At 41.2% G+C, this 17525-nt stretch overlaps 1 long non-coding RNA gene across 1 annotated transcript; it reads right to left on the reverse strand.

Annotated features, from left to right (window-relative positions):
- Window positions 1-1988: 1988 nt before the first annotated feature.
- LOC111931820 (uncharacterized) lies at window positions 1989-15425 on the reverse strand. The gene is made up of 3 exons (XR_002865767.2): window positions 15233-15425; window positions 9687-9719; window positions 1989-9594 (listed from the first exon to the last, which is right to left on the reverse strand). It is a non-coding gene; the product is annotated as an uncharacterized LOC111931820 (long non-coding RNA).
- Between the last annotated feature and the right edge of the window lie 2100 nt (window positions 15426-17525).

Consider the following 17525-nt stretch of genomic DNA (forward strand, 5'->3'; position numbering starts at 1 on the left):
AGAGAAGCCTGAAATCCACTGCCAATAAAAATGGGGGTCAGGGATGCAAATAAAGAACTCCTGAAAACTAACTCAGGTGTTCCCTGTTTTGTTACTATTTCAGTAAAATGCTGGTGCATAACTTAAAGGATCCCAGATGAGTAGTTTAAAACACAAACACTTTAGTTTTGCTTTTCAGTGACAATTCTTTCTGCTTTTTCTATTTTTTTTTTAATTTTTCTTTCTAGCTGAAGTTTTCTTACTACTGGTGTTTCACACAAAAAACAAGAAAGCTTAGAAAAAATACTTATGGTCCTTACAACTGACTCTAGGTCAGGTCAAAAACTGGGCAGCAGATTAATAACTCATAATGGAATCAATCTAAAAATTAAGTATTTCAGTAAAACATGAATCTTCTGAGAATTTTAGTATTTTGGATTTAAGAAAAACTTGCTTCACTTATGTGAGACAAAATTAAATCAAAATATACATTTGTGAGTCTTGGGGCTTCTGGAGTCTACCACAGGTTCCCACTTTTGGGAGAAGTGGCCAAAGGGAAGAGCAATCTGGGATGAGTTTTGTATGACAAATTGTTCAGCAAGTGACAGATTCACACTTCAAGCTGGTCACTGCACGTGACTTGAGCACAGCATCTGCAGTGAATTTTCACCTCTGGCTGGAGGAGGAGAATCACCCAGGGTGGTCCTTTCTCCTCTCTCCAGTCCCAGCATGGCAGGGATAGAGAAGAGAAAGATTTCTGACATAATCACATCAGAAAAATCAACCTGGAGACATTAGGACAGATGAGATTCAGAGTCTCACAGTTTTTCTACTTAACATTAGCATTACCCAGCTTCAGTCTTTGAAGAAAAAATGTTTTGCAGTTGCCAGAAGCATCCTGAGTGTTTCAAAATCCTCCAGTGAAACCTCATTTAATGTCAAAGTCATTCAGAAGCCTCATATACTTCTATTTGCAATATATATATATTAAAACTTTATTCCAAAACCACATTAGGGCTATTTTAACAGTTATATTAATGCACTATGACAGGAACCCAATAATTGCACATCTTGTGGTACTGTCAGCCTTACAGATATGTGTTTTCATCACTTGGGTTTTTGGGTTCATTTGGAAATAAAAATATTTAGACCTGGTACTGGGGTGCCAGAAGTCCCCTAAAGCAATGGGGAAAATTAATCATTAGAAAGAGCTAAAATATAAAGAACCTAAACATCAAAAAGTAGCAAAAAACACCCCAAGACACAGCAAGAGAATTCATTGGCTCATCTCACAGACACTGGAGATGTTTCCTTTACCTAACAAGGTATCGGTGTCTCAGCTGGCCACTCCTAATCCCCTCAAAAGTCAATGCACATCAAAAGGTGCCTCTAGGAAATGATTTATTTAATTAAAAGGAAGAAATGTAAGGCTTGATTCAGGTGCCCAACAAGATGATCTGTGTGTCCTCTAAATGGCAGGAATGGAGCACATCACCACCAGAGGATGCAGCAGGAGCTCCTCATTAAATAGGGACTTGTGGCCAAAATTCACTTGATTTACCACACCCTAGAAGGCAGAATCCCTCTCTGCTGACCAGTTTGGGGCTGGAATTAGGTGACCCTGAAGGTCCTTCCCAACCCAAACCATCCCATGACAATGGCATGCCCAGATGACACCTGTGGTAAAGTACAGACGGGCAAAGTCAGGGAGGTAAAACCCAAAATCCACGTGGCTCCCACAAAAAACACCCAACATGTCGCAACAGGCTGACCTGCCAAGAAAAGACAAGTCTCACGTGACCTCACAGGTAATTAACTCTCAGGACTAATGAACTAGCAGAGAAATACACAACAATTGCAGCTTTCTGCAGATGAAATGTACCCCCAATAACCAAGAACAGATTTCCCATCCCCACATACAAGTTGCTGCTATTCCCAGGGCTCACCTCATCACCAGACACTGATTCGAGGAAAAAAACACCAAAAACATATGAAAGTGAACAAAAAACTACCAAGCAGAACAAGTGGTTTATTCTTCAAATTAATGAAATTGAATTTTTTTAAGTCACAAGTGAAATGCGCATTTTGGACTGAAACCACTTGCTGTCTCCAAAGCTCATTCCAACAGAGTTAAAATCAAAAAAACTATTCAAGATTTTAGTCCACATCAAGGAAAATATCAAAAGTGTAGTCAGATAAGAAGGCTTTGTTGAGTCAGTTCCTTTTTTCACACAACATTTTCAGTGACTGAAAGCAGCTCCAGTCTAGACAAGTTGAGAGACCTTTATTCCAGTCTTAATTTCTTATCAGTTCTGAGGGTTTCTGTTGCTGCAATGAAAAATTTTCAGATTTCCAACCCCCAGATTTCATATGGATTTCCATAACTTCCACTGAAGAATTTCCTGGAGTTTCCATGGGACTCAACAGAGGTGACAAATGACACAGATGTAGATTTCTCCCAATGGTTTCTATGTTCGCTATATTCTGTATTATCCCATAATCTTTTATCTCTCCATCAAATCTTGTAAAATCAATTCTTATAGTATCTTGTCTCTTTATCTCCTCATTGTTTTTGAATTCTCCCCAACATCAGAAAAAAGAGGATAATTTTCTCCTTCATCTGCAAACATCCATTTATTTTCCCCCTTATGTTTCCAAAACTGCAAGAACTTGAGGGGAAATTTGAAAAAAAAAGTTGGTTTGCTTTTGGTTTTTTTTATTAAAACAAGATACTCTTCCTAGTGGTGGTGTCAGGAAATTCTTTGTTGTAGCAGTTCTCTGTCATTCCCAGGTGGAAAATCAGAAGAGGGAGCAAAAGAGCACACAGCAAAATGTTAAAGGACTACCAAAAACCCTTACTTACACCTAATCATTATTATTGGAGAGTTTGTTTTCTTGAATGTCCCCACTGGCCTCACCAGGAAACAAATACTTACAAGTTATATAAAGCAGACATGTTGTTTTAAGTAAAAACCAGCGCCAAACCCCCAGAATTTAGCAGAATGTAGGAGAGCTCTGTCTCACCAAACAGAAAATCAAACAATTTCCTTAAAATAGGCATCTTAATCACGATGCTGAGTAATTTCCTAATTTAGTAACTGCCACAAAGCATTTCTGGCCATGCTCAGTGCAGAACTTGTAATAAAATGTAATAATCACAGCAGACTTCATCAGGATCCATCAGAAATGAGCAGCTCTGTCGAGGACCTGGGACAAACTTCATTACATAACTGAAAAGACGACAAATTTTGCTTGGGTTGAGATTCTGTACTTAAACTTCAGTCCACATCCATCCCAAATTTGCTGATTTCCCAAAGTTTTTCAAGAATTCCTCACATCTCACTCCCAGAAATCTCTGCACTCTGCTTGAGCAAACTTGGAACCATTTATGGGTTTTTTTTTATCAAAACTCTGAGAAATTCAATTGTTTTTCACAGTTTTGGCTCAATATCAACTAGAAGATCAACTATGCATTTCTGTGTGTGTGCTTCATTTCAACATTTCAGCTTGATTTGAACGTCAAAGCACGATCAGGAGGACAAAGTCCTTCCTCTTATCACTGGATATAAATCCAGAGGAGTGACAATGATTTTATTGGTGCTCTTTCAGCATTACACCATTTTAAATGAAAAGTTTAATGTGCATTTCAAGGCTGAAGAGGGACAAAAAAATACCCAAACTGCTCCATCATGAATGGCTGCAAACTGTGGAGCTGAACATTCCTCTCATTCCTGTGCATAAAACTGCGTTATCCTTTGGTTTACAAATCCCTACCAGAGGGCTGAACACAGTTACATGAGTAAGGACATGCCAGATTATGCTCTCCCCATCATTTTAAATTAATTACATAAAACTACACTCTTTAGTCTTTTATAACTCAAAGTTCTCTGAAGACCCAGTGGTTAGTGGAACAGTGAAATATCCCACTCTAGATTATTTTTCTTAAAAGGAGAAAATTCAGCCAAAACACAGTATCTTATTTTTATATTTTTGCTCCCAACCCAAGCCAATCAAATCCCTGTGAAATAAAAAATATCAATATTTTGTCTGTAATATTTTTGCACAAGCAGTTTGGAGGGCTACGGTTTTGTAGGAGAGGAAAGGAGACACCAGGAGAAAAAAGAGAGAAAAAGATCACAACAATTTTCAGTTGATAAGTCTGGTGTGTGTTAAACATCTCCAGAATTGCTCTATAAAGACACTTCCTTGTTTTCTTCTACACCAACCCTGCTCACACCCAAAGTCCAGAGACAGATATTCCACCAATTAAAGGAAAACAGATCCCTTCCAGTCTTTGCATTTTTTGAGGAATTTTAACTTGGCCACTAAAAAAAAATCACAGCTAAACTTATCTTCCTTCTGTTCTTGAATCCAAGTGCAAATACCCAACTCAAGGGTAGGGCTCATAATTAAGCCCACCCAAGAATCCAGAAGCAAAAGAGAGCAAGGAACTTCAGGAATATTTAAATACCTTGCTATTTTCAAAGGCCATGAAAATACCCAGCAGAATCTCCCACACAATTGCAGAATTTTATGAATTGGCCATCTGGGGTCTGAACTGCTACCACAGGACTGAAAAACTCCCAGGGAGTATTTTAATATTCTTTTGAATCGAGTTACTGCACTGCTCAGTCTCTCTTTTCATTCATGAATCATTTCCTTCTGCTGTCCAGTCCCCATCTCGTGCGAGCCAAGGCTGATATTTCCTTGTCTGCATTCAAATATTTATTTGTGTATATTCAGCAAGTATGAACTGCCCAAGTGCCATCACAGCCCAGTATTTCTTGCACTCGTTTAGGGCAGGGACACATTCTGAAAGGTCAGAGTGTATAAATCTCGTGTTTATTGGCTTTCAATTAGCTCTGCATCACATCTGTGCAGCTGGAATTTATCCTTCTGATAGCCAAGCTTTGCAAAAAAAATTGAGTTCACTGCATTCATCATTTAAATTATATATGAATAAATGAAATAAAGGGTTAACTAAGAATTAAAGGTAATAACAAGGCTACCTTGTCACATCCAGGTCATCACCTTGAAGTCAAGGTTCCTGTGACCTTGGTCATTGTTTAAGGGGTCTGGTGGAGATTTACCTCTACAAACAGGAGGTGCACAAATGATTAATTATTGCAGGTAATTTAAATCCTTTTCTAGGGCAGAAAAAGACACTAACACCTGTGGAAATGATTTCCTGAAGTTTTTTTCCCTCAAGTCCAAAAGTCCAAACTTAGTACCCACAAACTGATTTAAAATACAATTGTTCTACATAGAAAGTGGATAAACAGTCTACATATCAAGAAGAGCCCAGAATGATAAATACAATCTACACTAAACTGTATTTCACATCACTTAATTATATGAACAGGATAATGAGGATTTCTGAATTACAGGAGAGTCTGGAAGAGCCCTACTTATACAAAAGATTTCAGCAGCATTTCATTTAAAATAAATTAATACTAAGCTGATGGTAGAAACACTTGAAAATGCTAAACCAGGAACACTGAGACATCATTGCCTATAGCAGCACCCACACCTTTGTGAAATACAGGAGAGATGATGGCACTAATAAAAGATACAGCTAATCTTACTTTATGGAGACTCAGAGCAATGCACAATGCTCTACTACTGTACTGGCAGGTAATCTACTGCCTCTTTAAATAAATCTAAATATTAGGTCTAGCAGGGATCAACCTGAGAAAAATGCTAAAATATAACTGCTAAAGTTAATACTTATTTAATACTTGCTTTTCTACAAGACTTAAAATGAAAAGGCTTTCCAACTATTATAAGATGTACAGTCTTAATCTACATTTCAATAAGATATTTAAAGGCAATGCTGAAACTGTCAAGGACCCTTTCTTAAGCCTGAGAGAGGCCGACAAAGGAGTGCTGACAGTTCTGTTTCTGTGACACAGGAGCATTATTTTATCAAGAAAATGTTATTATGCTTGTGTTCATCTTGGAACTCCTCTTTGCAGACTTTTCCAGCCCCCCAGCTGTATTTGGGGGCACGGATGCCACCACACCACTTGAGGTGTGAGGAGCATTTCCTCATGAAGTTAGATGAGATCAACATAAATGTATATTCTTCTGTCATGTTTTATACAGAAAAGTAAAAAAATGAAACTACAGTGAAATTCCTACAATGCCCAAAAACTGTAAAAGTACTCTAAAACATGCCTAAAATTCAACCTGTTGTTTTCATCCAACAGCCAAACAATTTTAGGTGATTTTTAGATGAGAGTTTCATTGTTACAGCTTCCATATCTGACATTAACATTCATATATATATATCCACTCTTTATGCTAAATACACTCTTTTGTGTTTTTATTTTTCACATCTTTGTTGTAGACCCTATAAAAATAGCACATCAAACACCTTGTTAAATTAACTCTTTCATTAATAACGTGCCTCCAGTTTGCAAATAACCCTTTTGCTCTTGTGTGAATGCATACATGCAGCCCATAAACAGTTCCTAATTAGTCACATGTGGATTCAAATGCAGACTTGTACGCCATAAACCAACACTGAAGTGTATAAGAAACTGTCAGTCAGATCAAAAGTCAATCCAAAATCATCCCATTTGCAGAGCTGAGATGCTGTCACAGTTAGTTAGCCCAAAATGTTTAAAACAGCGACCAAACTTTTATTCTAATTGAGCATGAGTTGAAAGGCTGCACACTTTGATGTCTTTGCTTTTATCATTTGTATATAGCTAAAAACAGCAGGGTGAGGGTTTTTTTTTTCTTAGTTTCTCTTAGAAATAGGAGACATTACTTCTTATTGAAAATATACAGGTAGGTCAGGCTGTATTTGTGGAGCCAATGTATGGCTTTCAATCATGCGTGTAATCACTTACAGCACCACTCCTCAAAAGTGCAATTAGTGGAGTTTCTCATTGCTATTTAACCTTTTCTTCCTGTCCATTGTCGACCAAATCATTAAGAAAGAAAGCATCTTCTGAATATTATCTGCAATGAGATCCTGCATCTCCTCAGGAAACCCGAGGAGTCGGGCAGCGCTGTCATTTCTCAATCCTTTCATTTTGCAGGAGGGGAGGGGGCAGCAGAGCCTGTCTGCAGGAATTGCATTTGAGCAGATGCCTACAATCTGAGAACATGTTCACAGAAACTTGAGAGGCTGCAATGAAAAGTCCAGGCCTAATCTTATTATAGCAGCGCTCGGTTACAGCGAGGGGAACACACACGAAACGCCAGGAGGGTGGGGAAGCAAAGGAGGCTCTCACTGCCCTTCAGGCAGAGCACAAACACACCCAATCCAGGGTGTCCTGGACCACCCCTCCTCTTTTTAATGAGACATAAAAACCTTCTTGCAAGAAAAAAAGTGAACAGCAGAACTTCCACACCTCTCGCTTCACTGAGATCACAAAAAAAAACCAACCCCAAAACTCTCATTAATTTCAATAGACACCACAATGTTCCCAAAATCCATCACCTGCTGACAGTCTGTGCTGCGAGTTCCAGGGGTGGAGCTTAATGCTGGGATTTTCAAGGCTGGAACTTAAATCCTGTGTTTAGCTCTGCACCCCTCGCTGCAAGAATGACATTGGGGGGCTGGAGAGTGTGCAGAGAATGGAGCTGGGAAGGGGCTGGAGAATCCCTGAGGGAGCTGGGAAGGGGCTGGAGAATCCCTGAGAGAGCTGGGAAGGGGCTGGAGAATCCCTGAGGGAGCTGGGAAGGGGCTGGAGAATCCCTGAGGGAGCTGGGAAGGGGCTGAGCCTGGAGCAAAGGAGGCTCAGGGGGCTCTTCTGGCCCTGCACATCTCCCTGCCAGGAGAGGACAGCCAGGTGAGCTCAGGCTCTTCTCCCAGGGAATAAGGACAGGAGGAGAGGAAATGGCCTCAAACTGTGCCAGGGGAGCTTTAGATTGGGTATCAGAAAAATTTCTTGACTGCAAGGGTGCTCAGGCACTGGAACAGGCTGCGCAGGCAGAGTCCCTGTCCCTAGAGGGCATAAAAAGCCCTGTGGATGTGGCACTTGGGGACATGGGTTAGTGATGGCCTCGGCAGTGCTGGGAGAATGGTTGGACTCAATGATCTTGGAGGTCATTTTTAACCTGACCAATTCTGTGATTCACGGTGCCCCAGCCAGACTGAGGCTGTGCATCCCTGTGTGCACACCTGGATTTGCTCCTCTCCCATGAGCTCTGTCAAAAGCTCTGCCAGCACCAGTGTGTGCATGGAAAGGAGGCAGAGGAACACATCCTTCTCACACTATCTATGTTTAAATAACATAAAATAACAGCATGAGAGATCCACTGGCTAAGCAGCCACATCTCTGATGAACTGGTTCCTCCTGCACTTTCCCCAGCACAGACTAGTGTGCTGTAACATCATATCCCTGGTGATGGGGCTGGAAATGTTGTTCCTAAGGACAACCACCCTCCTCCAATCTCTTCAAAAGCCCTCACTCCCAAAAAATCCTTTCCACTCATGCAGTTCAGCATTTGTTCAAATCCTGTCTTTCTCCAGAGACAGGAATTTATTGCAATCTGGAGAAAGCAGCTTCAGCACAGTTCTAGTGACTGAAAGGAGAAATTTAAGAGAGAACCTCAAGGCAGCTGCTCCTTGGCTTGGAATTGCAGTCTTCCATGCTAAGGCTTGCACATGCTTTGTGCCAAAACTCACATGGGTGTATTTGCAACCAAATCATTACCAGAACTAACCCAGGCTGACAGAAAACAAAAGTTTACCCAGTGCCACAAAAGGAAATAAGAACTGGAGACTCCAGGAGAGGAAGTGGTGCACAGGCCTTAAGTCTCCACAGAGGGCACTTGGAAGTGCAGCAGCATCTCTTGACAGAAAGTTCCTGTGACCTGAGGGCCATCCCTGAGACCGAGAAACCATTATGTTAGGGACTGTATGAAACCATGCTAAGGCACAAATTCCAGTATCTAGAAACCAGATGGGGAAGGATTATGAAAAAATTATGAGCTGCATTTTCCAGATGAAGAACAGAGGAAAAGCAGATCTATTTTGTTCTCACTTTTTTTTTCCCTTTAAGGAATAGCATAACTTCGCTGCTTACAACAAGAGATAAAGCAACCTTTGATGGTTTGTCCAAGGACACCCCAGAAACCCGCAGCAAAGCTGGGAACTCTGCACAGCTAGAGGTCCATTCATAACACCACCCCAATTCCCACAGAGCATCAGCCAAAAGGTGATTAGGGAGAGCCTCCTCCAGCATTTTTCCCAATGGAACTGTGCCCAGTGTATTCCCTCCAGAAATACCATGCCAGGGCTTCTCCACGCTGAGGGTGCCGGATAAATCAGGTTTAAGGTGGCAGTGGGGAAGGCAGTCATTCCTACTACTCAGCTTTGGTCTGAAATCAAGGGAAGGCTGCAGGATCTGTGGGAACAGGACATCTAGCAGTGATTGCAGCCATTATTCCCCCTCTTTTATAGTGCTACCTTTTAAACCACGCTTGAGATCTTTGTTGTTGTCTCGTAGCCTGTGGCACTGGCCTGGCGTGATGAGACTCGGGCGAGATGCAGCACATAAAAGCATCCACTGTAAGTGTGACGAATTGCAATGACAAGGTTGGGTTGGAGGTAACTTGTGAATGATCTGGTGAATTGCAAACGCCTGCGTGCTCTGCCTAGGAGCGGTGGTGGAAAGAGAATATGGGCAGTGCCAGTTGCATGCTCCAGGCAGGAGCCTTGCTGAGAACACAGGAGAAACACACCGTACCTTATTAACACGCCCAGCTTCTCAACGAGCTCTCTGCAAAACAAATATATAGCATCAGCAATCAACCATATTATTATTAATAATGCGGTTCAAACGTGTGGAGGAGGTGAATTTGGTACGAATCCAGCATTTGAATGATGCAGTTTGAAAATGAAAAGCTCTGCTTAGGTACCCAGAGAACACAGGCGTTGCTGTGAAAACCCAACACGCGGCATACAAAGGCGTGCAACTAACTAAAACCCAGCTCAAGTCATGAATAAAAACAATGCCATAATTCTTTGCACTCTAGAGCATCTTTCAGAAATCATTCTGCATGCATTCCCTGGTAAATACAACATCCTTGCAAGACAGATGAGGAACAGTACCCTGGTTTTCAGGATGGGAAACAAAGTCAAAAATAATCCCACACCCCAACACCGCTGGAAGATTATTGATGAGGGCACAGGACGATCGTGACACATTAACTTTATGTGGCATTTTAGTGTGGCCTTTGGGGTCAGCATCTCTTCAATTCCTCCATGAAGATGAAAACCAAAGCCCCTTTCCCTTCCCCAAATCATCAAAATGGTGATGCTCTGCATCACAAACCTTTATTTTTATTTATTATCATCTTCCTTTATTTTCCTTTTTTTTTGTCACCTCCCCTCACCTGTGTCATTTTCTTTACCTACATAAACCTACATGGGTAAAACTATGTCACATCTGTGATTAAACACACCTCAGTCCAAATGGAAACTTAAATTTATCATTATAAAGCACCTGGTGGCACAGCATGATCAACACTTACAGATTCACAGAAAAAAACACCATTTTTGCTGTCACAGTTAATTCCCTGAAAATAGTCAAAAATCCAAGTTTAAACCAAAACACTGACATGATACTTCAGTGTTTGCCCCCAAAATGTAAAAAAAACCCAAACAAACCAAAAACCAGCATTTTATAAAACAGAATTTACATGTTTCTACTGTCACAAGTTACATAGATCATCTTTATCCTGTGGCATGTTCAGGACCCGATTTTAACTTCAAGCACCGCTGTAATACTTGAGATATTTTTCAATAAAAATCCAAGTATAAAAATGAGCAATTCACTTCCAGACACAAGTATCAACTGGGACATTCATCATCCCAAAACCCCCTTCCTCACAACACTTATTTTCTCTTGATAAGCCTTCCCTGGAGCACAACAAAAGCACTGTAACTCCAGGGAAGGTCTGGTATTTAACAACGATCTAAGATCGTGGAGGTGTGCGTTATATTTTCCCAAAGTTGTCCAACACCTTTACATTCCCTCCACCCAACAACCAACCAGCCAATATCCTCTTTTAACACTTAAACACTGTTGCTTTCCCTCCACCTAACCATTACTAGGGGATTTAAATGACTTCCAGACATAATTTTAATATTAACTTACATTAAATTGAGGCCTCCACATACTTTTGCCCCTAATCTTTTTCCATTCTGCTGCTGATAATCTCGATCCAATATAGGATGTACCTCTGCTCAAGAGAGTCAGGGTTTCATTAACTCCGTTCAGGATTTTGTATTCAATCTATGGGATATAATTTTACCTGTTTCCAACCCTGTTTAGAAACAGTTTCAAAGAGAATTCATCTAAAATATGTTACATGTAGATAGACTCCATGCCCTCAAAAAACACCATCTATTAAAAAATGTATTTTTTTTTACCTTGATCTAAATAAAGTGAAGTTCTACATTCTATTAGAAACTAGACAATAAGAAAGACTGCTGCATAGTGATTAAATCTGCAAATAAACACCTTGAAGCTCTTTATTTTGTTGAAGCACTGTGGTTTAGCCCCTCCCACGGCAGCACAGGCCCTCATATTTATATTTTTACACCATTTTTGTGGGCACAAGAAGTACAGAACCAAAATGTAAACACCGCTGTGTGTTTCATAAGTATATTAAACATGACCATTATGGGACAAGAACATTTTATCCTTCATTCAAAAAAATTTTGCATTATTAACTGCTGTAAAACCAAGAGCTTTTTTTTCTACTTCTTGTTTTGATAAACCAAGATATCCCTGTTGATTAATGATGTTAACCAATGGCCACTGATTGCCATCCAGAATGAATTTTCTCTATCACAAAAATTGGCTGATACTTCACCAGAAACATTACTGAGAAGTTATACTCCCCTATCTTAAATTTTCAAGTATGCTGTCAGGCAGAAAGGGAGAGGAAAACATGTTTACCCCTCCTCGCTCCTCTTAGAGCTGATGAAAAGAAAAACGTTCCCAGTTCTGCTGCGCATTTCGCTGTAAATTTGTCACACGTCTCTAATCATTCCTGCTAAATGCAGTTACCAGCTTCAGTGACAGTTTTGTTGGGAGGAAATCACAAGCCTTAAAAAAAAAAAATAAATTAAAAACGTGTGCGCGTTTTATTAATTTTCTTTTTGAAAACTGTTATTGTTGCAAATACCTCTGCATCAGAGGAGGAGGAAATCATGGCAGGGAGGAGGATGTGAGGCACCTTCTCACAGCAGTGCATGGGAGAGAGGCACCTTGTCCTTTCTAAACCAAAAGTCCAGACTGACAACATCTACAACAGTCACAGTGCTCTCTTGAACCCAACATGGATATTCCAGAGCAGGATGGGAACCAGCTGCAAACAAAACTAATTTATTCAGGGAAGTTACACGGCCTCACTCTTTGTGTTGGCCCTTAAAACTCATCCCATCCCACTCCTGCCATGGCAGGGACACTTCCCACTGTTCCAGGCTGCTCCAAGCCCTGTCCACCCCAGGGATCCAGGGGCAGCCACAGCTGCTCTGGGAATTCCAGCCCCTCCCCACCCTCCCAGCCAGGAATTCCCAATTCCCAGTCTCCCATCCATCCCTGCCCTCTGGCACTGGGAGCCATTCCCTGGCTCCTGTCCCTCCATCCCTTGTCCCCAGTCCCTCTCCAGCTCTCCTGGAGCATTGTAAACACTGGAAGAAGCTTTAAGGTCTCCCTGGATTCTTCTCCTCTCCATGGTTGAGTTCTCAGCTCAGGACAGTAGATCTGTTCTGGAACAATCCCTTTATTCTGGCACTGGCACCATTATCTTCCACCAGAAGCAGACACCACTACTTCTATTTGGCAAAACTAAGGAGAAATGAGGATTTTTATATGATTTTCCAACAGCTCCTTGAATCTAATGCATTTTTCCTTTAAACAGCCTGAACGCTCCAGCTCTCCCAGACTATTTCCAAAGCAGAGGGATCCAGCCCTCAGAGCATCTCTGGACAAGTGAGGGCAGCTTCAAACCAGGATTTTCGAGCTGGTTTTTTTATTTCTTTTATTAATCATCTGAAAGAGGAAGAGCTTTGCAAGGGGGAAGCTCCAAAATTGCCATTTCAAGTGTTTTGTTTTGTTTTCAAAGCATATTCGAATTAGGACAAAAGGCAGAGAAGGAGAGCCTAAGAAGTGCTTTCAAGTAAAAAAAAAACAGACTACTGGGAGGGCAGAATTTTGGGGGAAGATTTCTGTTACATCCTGTACATCCAGTCTCCAGGCAGAACTGGGGGGAACAAGCCAAAACACTCAGCTCTATCAATGCCATTCTGGCTTCTGAATGAATGTGACAGTGAGAGACTGTGGGAAGCAACTTAACACAAATGGAAAATTTGCAAGTGAAGAACTATAATAATTGTCTCCCATAACAGCCAGATCAGGTTGCAGGGAGGTTTTTTTTCTTTGCTTTTTTTTTTTTTTTTGTTGTGGGGCTGTTTGTTTTTTTTCTTTCCCCCACTCTGAGTGCAGTTTAGCTGGAACATTTTATTCAGGATACTTCTGAGAATGACTAACAATTTGCTGCTACTGATAAATAAGTTGGGTCACAGCACAGACAAACAGCAGCAAGAATCTCAGTGAGCTCCACTCATATACAAAGAGAATGGTTCAGGTACAGAAAACACATTTTTAATTATTTCCACATCTACAGCAAATCTGTAGAATTCTGTACAGTGCAGCAATTGCCCAGCTGGGGATAGCAACTCTTTCCCATGTGCTTCTGCAACCAGGCCTTCCCCAGCTTTGTTTTAAGGGAAAAAAAAAACCCCAGAATTCAACCATCCCAGCACAGCAGCATGAATAAAACTCAGCCAAAATTATGCAAATACACCACAGATTCTGGATTTTTTTCTCTTGTAGCACCTCAGGTGCATCTTCTACCACAGGCTGACCCCACTTGCAGGAAAATGCCACAGAAAAAGCTGAACTTTATCAAGTCCATGTTTTAATCTGACTTATCACTAGAGGATGACACTGCCAAAAACTTTCCAAATTCCAGCAGCACAGCCCTGTGCCCCCTTCCCTGGCCAAAACTCAACAACACAAATTCTTGATATCCCACAAACAATTTAAGGGACTGAGATTATTCTCCTTGGTTGCAACCAATAGTTTTACAGGTTGAGCTCCTCCAGAAAAATCTCTTTATTCTGCTACTGGTACCATTATCTTCCACCATAAGCACACACAGCTACTTCTACTTGGCAAAAAAAAAAATCAAAAAATAAAATCAGGGTTTCACATGGTTTTCCAGCAGCAACTTGAATTAAATGCATTTTCCCATTAAACAATTAGTAGGAGCTAGTGCTGATACATACAAATTTCAAAACCATTAGAAACTACATAAATTTATGCTGATATTTGACTCATCATTACATATCCCTTTTGTACTATTTAGAAAAACCAGTTTAGATGTACATTAACACACTCATTGACATTTAGGCAGTTTACTGCAGGAAGAGTAGAAAAGCAGTCTAGAACAGCAGATTTCTCTTTTTTTTCTTTTGCAACTGACTCCTGATTTTGCTACAGAGATCCCTTTTCCTTGGGTCTTTAGTTCATACCCAAAGCTCTCTATTTATTTCATTTATACTACTGGCTTTGCATTTCCATGAATTACAGGAACAGCTCATGTATCTCCTGCATTAGATTCAAGCAAAAAGTCATTGATGCTTCAATTTCTTAGCTGGCCAAATTATGCCCACAAAAAGTACAAACCTTTAAAGAAACTTCAGAGAAAGTTCTGGAAAGCACCAATGAGCAGCCAGCCAAGTGTGCTGGGGCAAGGGGTGGTGGTGGAGAACAGAAGGGCCAAACATTCTGCTGGAAATGGAAATAAAACTTCCAAAAAAATCTCTCAAACATGGCACAGAAAATGCTACAGCTCCAACAGCCGCTTACTCAGCCAGAACCAAGCCTAAAAGCAAGGAGCAGCTCCCAAAGACACAAGAATCATTTCTACCTTCCACAACCACTGTGAATTTTCTCTACTGAAAACATTTTCCAGTTTCATTACAATAAAACCTGAATTTAAAGCATTTTGGTCCTCATAGACCACAAAAGAGGAGATACTGGGTGAAATTCACCCCAAAGCACAGACCAACTCAGAGCCACACCAGGCCTGAAATCTCTCTTCATTGTTACCACACAGGTTTAATCCAAATCCCCCAAAACCAGGCCAAACATCACCATGGACTCTGTACAACCCACCAAAACCATCCAAGAGACAAAAACTGCATCACACCTACCCTGAGCTGCAAATGATGCTCGGAAGCAGGAGGTGGTGGTGGCTCTCCAGGTTCTTCTCTCCCTGATGTGATGGGAGCCCCCAGCAGAACTTCCTTCCATGGCACCCAAGGTGGTTTCACTGCAGGATGCCCAGTCCCAGAAGCTGCTCCTGAGCCATCCCTGGTTGAGGTGAGCAGCATCAGCCTGACCCCACCTTTGATGACCTTAATTTAAAGCTCCAGGCTACACCAATCACTTTTTCAATCCCGTAACCAGATGTCCTTCAGGTGTCTCAGTCTTGAAAAGGCATTAATTACCCTCACTCAAACAAAACTCTTTTCCTCTAATAATGACCTACTTAAAAGCAAGAATCTCTTTTTTTATTTTTTTCCTTGATTGTCACATAAACAAAACCAAAAGCTTTTCCTATGCATTGCTACCCTGACTCCTCATCTGTGCAAAGTACAACTGTTGAAGTGACTCCTGTCCCTGCATAACCCTGGACAGAGTTTCCTACCACACACACCCAGCAAGGACATGGTAATCAATTTGAGATGGCCCCAAAAATGACCCCCAGCTGCATCCTCAGGAGCTCAGTTTCTCTGGTAGCCCCAGAGAGGGATGGGAGGTGAGGAGAGCACTGTAGATCTATACATTAAATCTGAGTCTGGGAGTGTGCAGGGTACAGCCTGCCCAGGAAATGAAGTGGCTGAAAGTGATGCAGTAAAGCTTGAAGTGAGACAAGTTTTCTCTGGGCACATCCCTTGGGAATTACCCAAAGGAAGGAGGGAAAACAGAATTTTCCTCTTCAGGGAGGAACCCTCTTCTCCTCATGGCTGGGGATCACACAGACCCATTGCTCCTCTATGCAGAATTCTCCCTTAAGAGCTTCCACCCCAACCCAGCTCCTGGGTTCTTTACATTCTCCTCCTCAAGTCCTGTGAACTTCTTCATGATAAAGAAATTTATATTTTTTTTGGAAAATGCACCAGCATCATCCACATAACTTCTGTAAACATCACACTTTATAACACCTCCAGGGGTTAAAAATGTATTTTACTTTCCTTTGCCACCTACCCCAAGTGCTGAGTCACTGCCCAAATGATATTTTTGTGGAAACTCTTTAATAAAGGACCTGCTAAATGTGTACAATTACACAATGACCTGCTAGATCCCTTCTGGGGCATCCAGTAGCAGGGAAGTGTTTGATATCAGTCATCCCCCAGGTGCTTCAGTCCTTACAGGCAGTGGAAATTGTTTCCTGTATCCCTATTCTCTTATACCCCACAACCTGCTGGTGTTTTCCTGCAGTGCCTGCTGTGCTTCCTTTCCCAGAGAAATGAGCCTCTCACAGCCCACGTTTGAGCTTCTACCTTGCTGTAAAATCCTTTTGAGGATATTGGGGGAGGCTGAGCTTTCCCAGCTCCTTTTAAAGCTCTGTCCAGAGCATCCTTGGCTGCAGGAGTTCAGCTTCCATCTCTGGATGGAGTTTTTCGTGCCCCTGCCTTTTCCCAGCACATGCTGTTGATGAATTTTGGAACTTTGTGACAAACAACTCCTTAAAAAGTTCATTCACCTGTTCTAAATGTGTCAGTAAATTCAGGAAAACCAACCTTCTAAATTCCTCAGGTCCTGAGTTTTACTATCAAAAGCTTTCTAGAAAGTTTTTTAATAAAATATTTATAACACCAAGACCTCTTATAAACACAGAGTTTACACAAGTCAAGCTTAATAAAGTGTTTTCTCTTGAATTGGGCTGAATTGATAATTTTCCAAACAAGCTTCCACAACACACTCCTTTGAAATAAAAATGTGATTTTCATGAGTCTCCATCCATCTTCCCAGTGTCCCTGCTGCATCCCTGGCATCCTCTTCCAGGGATTACCCAGTTGCACCAGCTACCCCAGTAGGAACAAACTCCACATTTCTGTCTTGGCCCCACCTGTGAGTGAAGTTCACTTCTCCCTGCTCCAAGAGCAGTTTGTACATCCTCCCCCCAGGATATGATTCCCCTTCCTTAGCAAATATTAACCTTTTCAAAAGTTACTTCCAAATGTTCTGTTTGCTTTTTTTGTGTGTGATTTTGGCTGGTGTCAGTCTGGTACTTTTATGAGTCAGATCCCTGTAATTGCAAGAGGCAATTAACACAGTTCATCCATAGCTTCATTTTATTTTCATGCCTCAGATTAAAGACATATTTCTCATATACTCTCTTTTTTTCACATGGCATGTTATATTCAAATCTCTGCAGCACACTTTTATGGTTATCATCCTACAAACCAACTGAGAACAGTAGAAAAAGTGCAGTTTTTC

Source organism: Cyanistes caeruleus, chromosome 7, assembly GCF_971803275.1.
Source record: "Cyanistes caeruleus chromosome 7, bCyaCae1.hap1.1, whole genome shotgun sequence".
Classification (NCBI taxonomy): domain Eukaryota; kingdom Metazoa; phylum Chordata; class Aves; order Passeriformes; family Paridae; genus Cyanistes; species Cyanistes caeruleus.